Source organism: Scatophagus argus, chromosome 19, assembly GCF_020382885.2.
Source record: "Scatophagus argus isolate fScaArg1 chromosome 19, fScaArg1.pri, whole genome shotgun sequence".
Taxonomy (NCBI): Eukaryota; Metazoa; Chordata; class Actinopteri; family Scatophagidae; genus Scatophagus; species Scatophagus argus.
In genome coordinates this window covers 19,636,499-19,649,992 of record NC_058511.1, presented here as the reverse complement: position 1 = coordinate 19,649,992, position 13,494 = coordinate 19,636,499, and positions in this window count along the sequence as shown.

The following is a 13,494-nucleotide window of genomic DNA, read 5'->3' as shown; positions in this document are numbered from 1 at the left end:
AGGGGCTCTGAAATAAGCAGATAAATGCCAAATAAAAAGTACAGCACTAAAGTAGAATTGCAGTCCATCAAGGGTTGATTTTTGGGATCCCAAGTTTGACAATCCAGCAGCTAATCCCACAGATTAGTGAAGGTATTCATATTCATATTCATCCACTAAGAAACCTTTGGGAGATCTTAGGGTTTTTAATTCTGAAACCTAACATGACGGAGCTCCAAAGCTTGGGTCCGGGGGGCCCATCAGCAGGCAGGAACGGCCCCATGTAAAAGGACCGGGAGATGAGCTTTGGCCCCTTTGTTTTGGTGTGCTGCATTCACAGTCAACATCTCGTTCATGCTCCCAATGCTAAATGCACCAAACGCATGAGGAGAATTTAATTACAGGCTATAGACGCTCTGAGCACACACACATGCATAGACTCAGTGTGTGTACTGGCATTCCTGCACTCAGTGACCTCTCCTTGAGTCCGCTCCTCTTTTCAAGAAAGGCGGCTGACTGAAGTTGGGTGGCGGAAAATGGGGGGAAGGTGTGGGGGATGAATTGGGTGGTGGAGGAGGAATTTACAAAGCAATGGCAATGGCCTAGTCTTCCCGCCCAGCACTCACTCTGTGGACAAACACTGTGTTCTTATGTCAGGAAGTCTAATTAGACTTAATAAAAGCAGCATGTGAAATGTCTGCCATTCCTCCATGACAGAAAGAGGAAGCTCGATGCAAAGGGAGGTCTGGCCTAAGTGGAATTCTGAAAGCCTCAGTGGAAGGATGAGGCAGTGGCTGGTGATTGTGCAACAAATGTGGTTTGTTATTATGCTGATAGGTGTCAGAAGAAAATGTGTCCTGTCATGCATGAGTGGGTGAGAAGCATCAAAGTGCTGCGTAACCCTGCCTTTTCTTTTATTATTTTAACTGCACTCCGTAAAAGTAGTTTCAAATTAAATGAACGAGATCTCACACTGCGTGATGAACCCCTTCAATGCGATCCATTCAGTGTTTGTCATTTAGAATTCATATTTCTGTGTGCATTTTCCATTGAAACATAGGCATATTCTAAGACAAATGCAACTTTCTGTACAGTTTCTTTCATTGTTTCAAATTTATAACATAGGAACCAGTACCCTGCTACTATGAATGTACAGTCTGACTTTGTGTCACGTGAACTGCAAAGTGTCTGTCAGCGTGGGACAATTCAGTTGCGCCTCCTGAGTGAATGCGTTTCTTATGTGCTCCAGGGTTTTTCTCACTTTAGCAGCACCTACAAGTTGCTGAACATCTTCCTCCTGAATCCAACGCCCGCCCCACAGAACATTGCATTGTAAACAGATGATTAATGTGATTCACTTCACCTGTCAGTGGTGTTAATGTTGTGGCTGATTGGTGCATTGTGTAACTAAAATGTATGGCTGGTTTAAATAAAAACTAAAAACTAAGGTTTCTTGAGGCTTTTCATGGAATAAAAGCAGCACGGCTCACGGGTCAAATCCAGAACACTTCAGTAAATTTGCATTGTGAGCAAAACAGGCACATGTATAATCCTGCATATGCTCACAGCAGTGACTCATAGGAAAAGTGTTCAAAGCAAATCCAAAAAACATGAAAAAAAAAGCCCTGCTCAGAATGAGAGACAAGTCGGTCAAAGAGTCGTCACTTCGAGAGTAAGGATGACTCATTTCCAAGCAATTCATCAGGGTTTGCGGTCACCCAGATAGGATCAGCAGCCAAAAAGAACTTCCACGAATTTGCTGGCTAAGGAGAGAGGCAAGCCCAGGCAGAGGCACAAAGACGTAAATGCAGCACCCTTGTCAGCCAGAAAGCCGGCATGTGACCCAGAGCCAAATGCCTTTGATTACATCAATTACTGTGAGTCTGGCAGCACCTCAGGGACCGATCTAACCACCATTCATAACAGGGACTGCTGCAGACCGACCTGTCAGGCTCAGGTTACCTTCAGCTCCTCATTCCTAAAAAAACAAAAACAAAAACAAAAAAACCCACAACACTCAATTCAATTCAATTTATTTATACAGTGCCAAATCACTACAGTAGTTGTCTCAGACGCTTTCCATTTAGAGCAGGTCCAGACCAAACTCTTTCATTTGATTGTTAGAGACACTCAACAAAAGCCCCACGAGCCATGGCGTGGAAAAACTTCCTTTTCAAATTCACACATACTCTACAAATATCCAACAGACATTCGAGTAGCCGATACATTTCATCTCTTGAACCCTAATTAACCTTTGCATTGTTTCTTACCCAGTTTAAATAAGGAATAAAATATGATTTTCTGTTCTGTTAGTGTGTAACATATTTATGTCTCTTCCTGTTCCAGCACCACAGTATATGATGCTTACACAGCGTGTAGTACAATATTACAACTGCAAGATATGCATATATTGTATATATTTGTCATTTATATACAGTACTTATATACTTATTTATATTTATATTTCACTATTTTGTCTGACTTCTCCTGTTCAAACATTCTTTTCAAGGAGTTAGAAAAACACATATTTCCATAGCTGTTGAACACATTTTTGTATCTTCTGGTTTCAACATGTCACTTTGATTGATAACTCCATAACACCTCCAAAAGTTGCAGGCTAAATATCAAATGCATATTTGGAATTCAGCAAATAAAACATGTTAAATACTACTTCTGTCCAGAAGTTGCTAATTTGTTGTAATGACAATCGGTACCTCTGTCACCATGAAGCATTCATGAAAAACAGAAAAAAAAAGAAAAGAAATAATTGTCTTTTTAATGTGATTTTGATTTCATTGAGACAGTAAATGTCCACATAGAAAGAAAACAGAGAGGAATGAGTAGTTCACTTTATTCCTTTGTTTGATTTGTTTTCATACAGACATTTTAAACCATCCGTTACCCTGTTAGAACTTTACATGTATTCAAATGCATGTTTTTATGACTGCATCATTTCAACAAATGGACATTTTCCCAGAATTCATCCAGACTTATTAGGCATCTTTGGAAACTTTTGGATCTCCACAAAAATTTTAAATTAAGTTCCCGAAGGTTTGAACATAGTTTGGCAGCATGAGTTTGTCATGACTCATCGGTGGGTCAGTGAGGTTGAGGAGGTTAACCCTTTTAAACAATTTTTTCCCCCCATGCAATCAGAGAGGATGGCAAACAAAGAATTTCATTGTACTCTTTCTATATAACAGTAAAGCTTTCAATCTCCAATGTGTTTCACTGCCTCACTCACTCACTCAAACTGAATGTTTTACACAACATTTTCAAGACAAAAGTATTGGAACACATGACCATTACACCAACAGGGACTTTAATGACATCAGTTCTAAATACACAGACAGCTTTGTGGGTTTAATAGCTTTCACTCAGGCTTTTCAAAATAGTTTTGGAGTGTTTCTGTGAGACTTTTTTGCCCATTTCTGCAGTAGAGCATTCGTGAGGTCAGACACTGATGTTGGACCAAAAGGCCTGGCTCACAATTGCCATTCCATTTCACCCCAAAGGTGTTGGATGGGGTTGAGGTCAGGGTTCTGTGTGGACCAGTCAAGTTCTTCCACACCAAACTCATCCAGTCTTGTCTTTATGGAGCTTTGCTTTGTGCACTGGGGCACAGTCATGCTGGAATAGAAAAGGACCTTCCCCAAACAAAGTTGGAAGCATAGCATTGTCCAAAATTTCCTGGTATGCTGAAGCATTAAGATTTCCCCTCACTGGAAGTCAGGGGCCAAGTCCAACCCCTGAAAAACAGTCCCATGAAGAGGTGTGTCTGGATACACTGCTGGATTTGATGGGGTCAGAAAGGATGAAAGAAGATGAAACAGAAATATTGGAATGTTGCTGAAGAACCCATACAGAAACCCACCTCCCAGTGTGTGTTCTCTGAGGAACTACTGTTTGGCCGTGTGAGTGGAAGGAACTGCAGGGTCAATCCCCGCCTCCGGCTTACCACAGAATCCATCTGACGGACTGAGCTAGTTTGCAGCTCTTTCCATACCTTAGAGATTAAAAGGTAAAAGCCTGAACCTCCGCAGATGACAGGCTGTCATTGTCTGTTTGTCAGGTGTGTGCATGTGTGTGTGCGCATGGATGTGGGCGGTGAGTTGGAGAGCTGCATTGCTGAGATGGGCAGAAAGCCAATTTTTTTTTTTTTTTTTTTTTTTTTTTTTTACACATAAACACAACTGTCGCTTTTTTTTCCACCAGCAAATTAGGCTTACAAGAAATCCAAGTGTCCAGAGAAGAGGGCTTTGTGCACTGGCTACTGTTCTGGAGGTTTGGAAAGTCTGTAAATATTAGCTTGCATTTTGAACCTGTGAGGGGAAATCTGAACAGTTCTATAAAATCTAAAGGTGGAGATAAATTTCGTGAAATTGAGTAAAGGTGTTTGCAAGGCAAATGCAGATGCTCATGTTTTTCAGACTGAGTTTGTTGACAGCCTGTAGCTGTCTTCTCACCACACCTTTTAAATCCGGTTTGTACATATCCTGCAAATACCACAAGTTCTGTATCATAACCAACGAAATGTGACAGCAGTTTTTTCAAAACACAATGTGATCTTGTCACGTACAGTGTGATACTTTTGTTTGAATGAAATGACTAAAGCGAAAACTTACTCTGAATGACAAACACATGGACGAATATCAACCAAACCTGCCTTTCCTCAGCTCTTCAGAACATATTGCCTCTTTCAGTGACCTTTTTCAGTCAACATCTGCCTTGATTTTGGTGGCGATAGGCAACTGCTTTCACTGGAAAGCCCTAACAAAACCCCACTGCATACTACCCAATCTGCGTCTGACAGCAGACAGACACATTTAGAGACTCGATGGTGAACACTGGAACATTTAACATCTTGAGTGCCATATGTTTCGCTCAGGAGTCGGTGGAGACCAAAACAGAGCTAAGATGAGAGTGAATATTTGACTTTGACTTGGACAGGAACATTCCTTTAAATGAATGATTATATTTTGTTTTGCTTTGGAACCAGGCAGCTGCAAATGATCATCTTCACATCTTCATAACATGTTTTCAGCCTGTTCTGCTGCTCCCAAGTGGCCATAAACTAAACTGAATGTAGCTTTCACTTTTGTTTCAAACTGTTTTGGCTTAAAATTAGGTTAGATTTTTTTTTTGTGTGTGTGGAAAGTTATTTTGGTTAAAGGAACAGTACACCCAAAGATGAGAAGACAGTCATTATTTGAAGTCTGGAGAGGTTTCTTGATCCAACATTTCACAGCAAAACAGAGTTGCAACGTTCTCCAAAACAAATGAAGGGAAAGCGGATTTGTTTTTAAACATGAAAAAACAAAAAAAAACAAAAAAAACAACTAATTTGAAAAAAATGTTAAGTGCCCTTTATTTAAATGGAAGTCTCCACAGTAGGTGCTAAACTAAAAAAAACAAACAACCACCAGAGCAGAACAGCAAGAAGTCGGGATGTGTGTGATAGCTACTAACACCTACACACAACAGAGAGAGCGCTGATGGAGCTGATCTCATCTAGCAGTGCATGTAAGCGCATTCGAGCTTACGCAGCCACTCCACTAGCACTGCCACCAGTTTGTCATTCTCCTCTAATCTGCCAATTTTTTTCACGAATAGTCAATTAATTGTCCATAAACAAAAACTTAAAAAAAAAAACAAAACAAATGGTTATCAGGGCTCAAAGTGTCTGTGCATAGACTTTCATAAGTGACAAAGAAAAACAGTAAATCCTTGCATTTAAGTAGCTGGAGCCAGCAAATGTATGACATTTTTGACTGAAACGGTTAATCATTATTAAAATAGTTGGGGAGTGATTGTCTTTCGTTTGACTTATTGATTAATTGACTAATAATTGCAGTTCTACACTTCAGAAGGGGTGCAAGCTAACGCTTTTAGCTTAGCAACTAGCTTAGCATGCTGGACAGACTTTCCATCTGCATAGGGCTGAGTGGATAATGACTGAATTTTATGTTTGAGTGAGCTGTTCCTTTAAACTTAGGTTACTTTTTTGGTTCCTGACTAGATAACTGCACTGGATGAGTGCGGGTCGTGAAACTGAGTATAGATGCAGAAAGCTCAGAGACATATGTCTCAAAACCTGGATAAAAAACCCCCCACACTGTCTGTGCGGTTTGATACCACTGAGAAAGTGTTTTTCTTTCTTCTTAGAATTCAAGTGAACTGACACTTTAAGCCTTTAAATCTTGCATTTTGTCCATATTTTTTATTCATACTTTTACTGTATGACAGACTAAATATTACCCAGCTCTTTACTGAAGCTATTTTATACACATTTCCTTGAAAGCTAACCTAAAAAAAAACATTAAAATAAACAAAGATATAAAGATATAAAGGTCCCACCACTGCAGGCCAATTGTTGGGAGTGCAGTTAGTAAATTTAGACCTGTGTCTGACTCTCCCTCTCAATCCAGTAAACAGAGGCTTACAGTCTGCAAGCTTTGGAGGCTGTTTACATGGGAAGTGGACCTGGATCTTACTAAGCCGCTTGTGCCCAAGTCTAAACAGGTGAAATCCTTTAAGACGGCCCAATCATCGGGTGACAGTTCCCTGTCTGTCACCGCTCTGGCTCAGGCTGTAGATGAGCGGTGTAAACAAACAGGAGTGAATGGGGTGTGAGAGATGAGTCATCACTTCTTGGCTCGCTGCGCCTCTCTCTCTCTCTCTCTCTCTCTCTCTCTCTCCCTCTGTGCTCTGCGTGCCTCAGTCGGCAGAACATCCGCTCCCCTGAAGGCCCTCGTCACCGCAGGCATACTTCAGCAATTACCTTCCTGCCCACACACTGTCAGTCACATGGGCCATAATAACAGGCTGTCGCACTGTCCTGCTCCAAACTCATTCGCCACAAATCTCTCTCTCTCTCTCTCTCTCTCTCTCTCTCTCTCTCCGTCTCTATTTCACGCACACACACACAGACACACACACTGAATCTGATTACAAGAGCTATGCATGGTGATATTGGATTTTTATTCAATTTAGCAGATTTTTAGATTTCAGTCAGGCTGTGTCTCTCATGACGCTATAGAATCATCTTTTTTCTTTTCATCCTCAGATATTTAACATGTCCTTAATTTAATTCCATTTCATTTTCTTAATTCTTCAAAGCTGCAACAATGACCATTTTTACTTAAGCAATGGACAATTTTTAATTAAACAATGGATTTTTACTGTATTCAAGTACACCACGCTGCTATGACAACCTAATTTCCCCTCAGGGATGAATAAAGTCATCAATCTATCTATCTATCTATCATAAAATGGCTCTGTGTAGCAACAATCTTACAGAGAAATATCCCCAACTTTGCATCTTCCTCAACTCCACAGAACTTTTTAGCCTCTTTTAGGTTATGTTTTTGTTTTTTGAGGTACAAATACTGCTCTTGTCAAGAAACTGGCAGCTATTTTCAGTGAAAAAGCTCAGAAAAAAACCTGCTCAGCACCAAACTGTGGACAGAAACAGTCAGAGATCAGCAGGTGAGCATAGAGGAGCCTTAAGGAGAGTAAATATTCCACCAACATGACTCAAAATGAGTGCTAATGTTGCCATCTGCAACATCTGCATAACGTCTGCTGGATGTGTAAATAGGAAAGTGTTTGTTGACACATTTGTGAGGTAGTAATGTGTCAGTGTGGTGTTTACAGCCAGTGGCCAAAATAAAAGATAAAAACCACACAAAACATTTCCATGAGAATAAAGATGAATAAAGATTCCATATTAAGATGCTGAAATTGAACCTTCAGAGGTTTATGTGACATGTGTGAAACTGTTGGAGTCCCACGTCAGTCTGAACAGCCCCATCAGGATTCACACAACTTTGATTTCACTTCAATTTCACATTTAATGACTGACTTTTCACCCAAAAAGGTCAGTTATTAAGTACTTACCTCCATGCAGATGGAAAGTCAGGTGAAGTTTCTTTGCAGTCCTTTTCTGGAGCTTCACAGCAAAACAGCATTGTAGCATTCTCATTTCAAAATGTGAAAAAAAAACCCCAAACAAACAAACAAACAAACAAACAAAAAAAACAGCAGGACAAGAAACTATATAAATATTTTCCTACAGCTTGTCCAGCACAATCCAGCCTAAATTTGCGAACAGATTAAAAAAGATGCTATTTACACCTTTTTTTTTTTTGGCGTCTGGAGAGTTGGATCACACCCGGAAGAGGATGGAACATTTTTTATTTTCACATTTTAAAACAAGTCCCCAGCTTCTTCAGTTGTTCGAGCAAAATGCTCCTACACTGTTTTGCTGTGACGCTCCAGAAATGATCACCCAACTGACTTTTCATTCTTTGATGAATTCTTCCCTTAGTATTTCTCATGAACTCACCTCCATCCCTGTACATCAGCATCCTGGGATGTTTTTGGTACTGTGTTTAACTGTTCGGAGGAACGCTATGAGTACAGTCGCAAAGCCTGCAGTGTGAATGGAGTCTGTTATTATTGGCTTCCATTTTAAGTTGCAAACTGAATGCACAAATTACACCTCCAGACATGAAACCTCAAGCCAAACCAGCAAGTAACTAAAGCCTGCTGACATTTGAGTTTTTATTGCTGCTTTTCCTACAACTTTGCTTGTGGAAGGTTAATGCAGATTTTGTTCACAGGGCAAGAAACTGGCTTGGTTTGAACTCCTGCCTCCCACAGTCAGTTTCACCTGCTGCAGAAGAGATGCTGTGGTGTATTAAACCCTACAGTAACATCATGAACAAAGGCCACAGTGGAGAATGTTAGTAACGTCCTAGCATCAAAGGAGCTTTATGAGAATACAAATCTAGTTGACACATAATCTTGCTCATATTGCTCAGAAAAAGTCAAATATTGTTAACTAGATCAGTCCAACAGAGAAAACCAAGACGTAAGGGACTCGCTGATGCTTATTTTCCTTTATAGTGCAACTCTCATCACTTCCCACTCATTCTATCCTGAACCTGAGGGCATCTGGGAGGAAGACGTTCATCTTACCGTAACGCACAGATGCCTCGCATCTTACTCATGAAGAGCTTTCCAGCATGAGGCAGCAACAGCTGCGGTCAGCTGTTCAACGCTCAGCGCATCACAGGCAGGTGTTACATTGACCGCCGGTGGGAGATACGGAGATACAGGAATACAGCTCATCTGAAGGCGTCGTCCCACAGCCAGGGAGTCGGCTTTAGCAATGCACTCTTACTCTTACTATTTTATGCACTTAGTTACTCCTTTAATATTTTCTTTATTCTGGATACTTTTGGGGTTTTTTTGCACTTAAAGAACTTCCCAGACACAGAAATGTCAACCTACTCTCACATGCCTCCTCTAACATTTGTATAATGGAAGTAAATAAGCAAAATGTTCAAACAAAGGTCAAAACATTTCAGCTTTGCTTTTCAAATGTACTGAAGCATACTTTTAGCCAGGACTTCCATAAGTTTTCATGTCAAAGACCCCCGCAATAGAAGTATGTTATATAGTAAACCTGGACTGTACCTTTGTTTTATTTAGTTCCCTGTTTTATGAATCAGTACAATATAAAATACTAATACTGACTTTCAGAGGCAAGGAGAATTAAACTATACTGCAAGTATTTTTGTGAGTACTTGGAACTTACCTTGCTCCTGATGAGCAGCTGGCAGCCTCTGTCATGTGTGTATGAATGTGTGTGTGTGCGAATGGGTGAATGCAGACTTGTGTTGTCGCTTTGTAAATGCAATCCATTTAAAGTGTCCAATGCACATACCCTGAGAATGGATTTCCAGTGAAGTCTGAGCCATCTTGTGTGCAGCAGTTAAACTTGGGGAATGAAAAATATTAAAATATTGTGGATGTTTTTTTAATGAGGGTGAAGCTGTGGGTGTCATTTTGTTGATTTAAATGTGATATTTGTGCATTTTTTTCTGCATAAACCATGTCAGGCACACAGAGAGGTTTTATGTATTCTTATTACATGTGTTGAGGGGATCATTATGTTGCTAAAATTTCATCTGTCGCTTCAGCTTAGTCAATGCGTCTGTGCTAATTGCTTTAACTTCAGTTTTCTCTCCAATCCAAATTTCTAAAACTGCGCAGAATCAACAGTTTAAGACTCTTTAAGCAGTTTAAAATGTTCCCACTGCAGTTTTTGCATGCAGCCATTTGAAGTCCTGCCATGCACTTGCAGCAGGAGAGCTGGTTTTCAGCCAGTCCCTGGGTCAGTAATGGTCCCTTGTCACCGTCCACAGTGTGTGGAGTGAATATTCAAGTTGATTAAAACTGAAAAAAAGAAAAATAAAATACATTTTGCTCCCAGTTTTGCATCAGAAAAGGAACAGCTGCTCACTTGCTCGGTCCCCTCACCCTCATTAGCGTCCCTCCGAATAGACCCACAGTGAAATTATGAATGGAGAATGTTGAAGTTGAGTGCTGTTCCAAATAACAAATTAATTCATGAACCCAATTAGCATACTTACACTGTTACTGTAGCTAAATGCAATGTGTAGTTACATAATGCATGAAGTGGAGTAAACAAAGAATGTGATGCTAGAACGTGAGGCTCTTTGCTCCGCTAACATGTTTGACTCTGCAGAGGAGACCTCATCGAGTTCTTAAATAATCGCCTGCAGCCACTTTGAATACCAACCAGGGATTCATGCAGATTAATGGAATCCTAACTGGCACATGGTGCAATTTATAGACCAACATGCAAAATATTATGACCCAAATTCTGTCCATTATTAAAAACTGCAACATCTCTCCCTGCCACTGCTAGCCTATTTATGTCACCCAGTTTCCATGGCTACCATGCCATAGATAAAATCTAAAGCGCACACAGGTTTCCAAGTGCAACATCAACTTTCCCTTGCAAAGAGGGATGACATTACAGCCTTACATTCATTAACGGACTTGAACAAAGGCAGATGAGAATGTGATGGAGCATTATCTCATCATTTGCATGAATATTAAAACAGGAAAGCACATTCTGTTTAAAAGGAACCACTAACACATCTTGGTGACAGCTTTAACCAGGATGCCAAAGGAATTGCAAGTTTAAGGCTCCAGTGCTGCTGAGTGAACACACTAAACCTTTGGTCAGTGTGCTGCTGGACTTGGGAAGGTTATTGATTCTCAATATTTCTCAACATTCTCAATAGTCTCTGCAGTCCAGAATATCACTGTCAATCAGCAACATTTCACCTGGAATCCTTCGTCTGATCTTTTGTTATGCAGTTCCAGATTTATTTGAATATTTACATTTTTGGCCCAGACCAAACTCAGGTATTGTTTCAGCAATCCAAAGGATTACACAGCCCTGCTCCACACACACACACACACAGGGATTTAAAGAAGCCTCAGGAGTCAGAAAATAAAAGCTCACATACACAATCGAAGCAGCACAAATGGACATTAGCCTTCCTTCCTCGTTCAGCCACAAGCACACAAACAGACCATCGCCCTTGATTTCCTATCAGTCCACAGTGGTCTAAACACCACACGTCCTTCTGAGAACAAAAGAACACTGCAGGACAAAGCTGGCAACAGTACGCTGTCTTCCTTATTTCCACCAGTTCAGTGAGGGCAAGCAGAAGCGCATACACAATACCTGGCTGGAGGAGGAAGATGACATCATTTCTCCACACTAAAATGACTCATTGTTCCCCATTTAGCTGTCAACTTCAAACACAGACAGTCACAAAACACAGGTCTTCGTCAGCAGAATGCTAACATTCTTTCAACCTGAAATGTAAACCAGAAACTCTTTTTTTTTTCTGCCAGCAGACGAATGGATCATACTCAGGGTCCTCACTATCAAAGGCCAGCCACAGCTTATGTAACTGAATCTGTTTCTATATTAGATAAATCAGCTCATTTGAAAAGAAAAATAGCTGTTCACACAATCAATAAAGTAGGTCAGGTTGGGAATAGCATGACATGATAAGGATTCACTTTGATCCTGACCATTGAAGATGTATGGTTCTTTGTCTGTGAAAAACAGCTCCACAACTCCACGGTAATGATGAAGACTGAATGTTTAGCACCACCTGCTGGCTGAACAGAAACACTGCGTGTACTGAGTGTACATAAAGATGACATAACTCTGTAAGAAGTCTTTAACTTTGTAGGTGCATGAGACAATACTAAAAACAAATGGGGTACATAAATAACTCAAAAGCAATGATGAAAAAACTAATAAAGTATATGTACATTCAAACACTGCAAAGAGTCTTGCTTGTCAGACTAACAGTGTAAAAGCAGCCTACATTAATTTGAGAGAGTGAGAGAAAACACATCCGAGCAGCACATCCTCATTTTGGAGAAGGTGTGAGTAAATCAGTAAACTGACTGATTGAAGGCCAACCTCTTCCTGTGTTCCGAGTCATCTAAACAGTGTGCTGAGCGAGTGTTTATGTAGAAGCTTAGAAGCGTCACACGATTTATAACCTTTGAACTTAGCAATGGAGTTTTGTTTCATGACCTGTAATTTTCATTTTGTAGCACAATGTAAGAATAAGAAATCAGAAATAAGAAGAACTAACTAAAAAGCTACAAAGCCTCTGTTTTACTAATAAAGAAAAAAAAAGAGTTTTATCATACATCCTATATAATGCTGTTTCAAATGAATTTATACTTATCCTAACTCTGTCATCCAGTCCTGATTTTATGTTCATGTAGTGATTTGAGGACTTCTGACCTGACCTAACCTGACCCAACCAGGAGCTGGAGCTGGCTTTTCCACTGTGCACTGAGAGAGCTGATGAAAAACAGTCATTGTGAGCCGGGTCCTGCTCAAGGTTTCTTCCTGTTAAAAGGGAGTTTTTCCTTGTCACTGTCTGCTTGCTCGGGGGTTCAGGCTCTGGGTCTCTGTAAAGCATCTAGAGACAATTTTGATTGTATAAGGTGCTATAGAAATAAATTGAAATTGAACTGAAGTCCAATGTCAGTGGGGAAAAAAAAGAATACAATCAGAAAATCCCCAAGCAAAAAATAAACTGAAATATTCCACCTCACTTCAGTTTTGCTTTTAAATTATGTGTAATGGCCATTTTTGTGTTAATGGTGTGATTTGGTCAAAAGCAATGCCCTGATCACCATGACAACTGGGGAAAAAAAAAACTCCACCTGCTGCAGAAAGTCATAAAACTTATTTAAAATTTTTGGACCAAACTCTGATACTGAGTGGAAAAGAGTTTGACAAAATAATCTAAACTCAAAGTCCACTTAATTAGAGGGCACGGAATTAAAGTCCAACTCGAGACAACTGAGCTCCATGAAGACCATGTGCTTGAAAGCGCTGGAAATCCCAGTAAGCGGACCTTTTGTCATTTTAATTTTATTTCAAACCACATTTTTTTCCCCCCAAGGATTTTGTTTCAGCAGAGCTTTACAATCAGTTAAGCTTCTTTAGCTGAGCTCACACTGTGCATAACAAATGCAGGCCATATGTTACATATCAGCCTGGTCTTGGTGTCATCGTTATGCTGCCATAATTTGGTCAAGAAAAAAGGGTGGTGACATGATGGCATTCATTGAAACATTAAATGACGA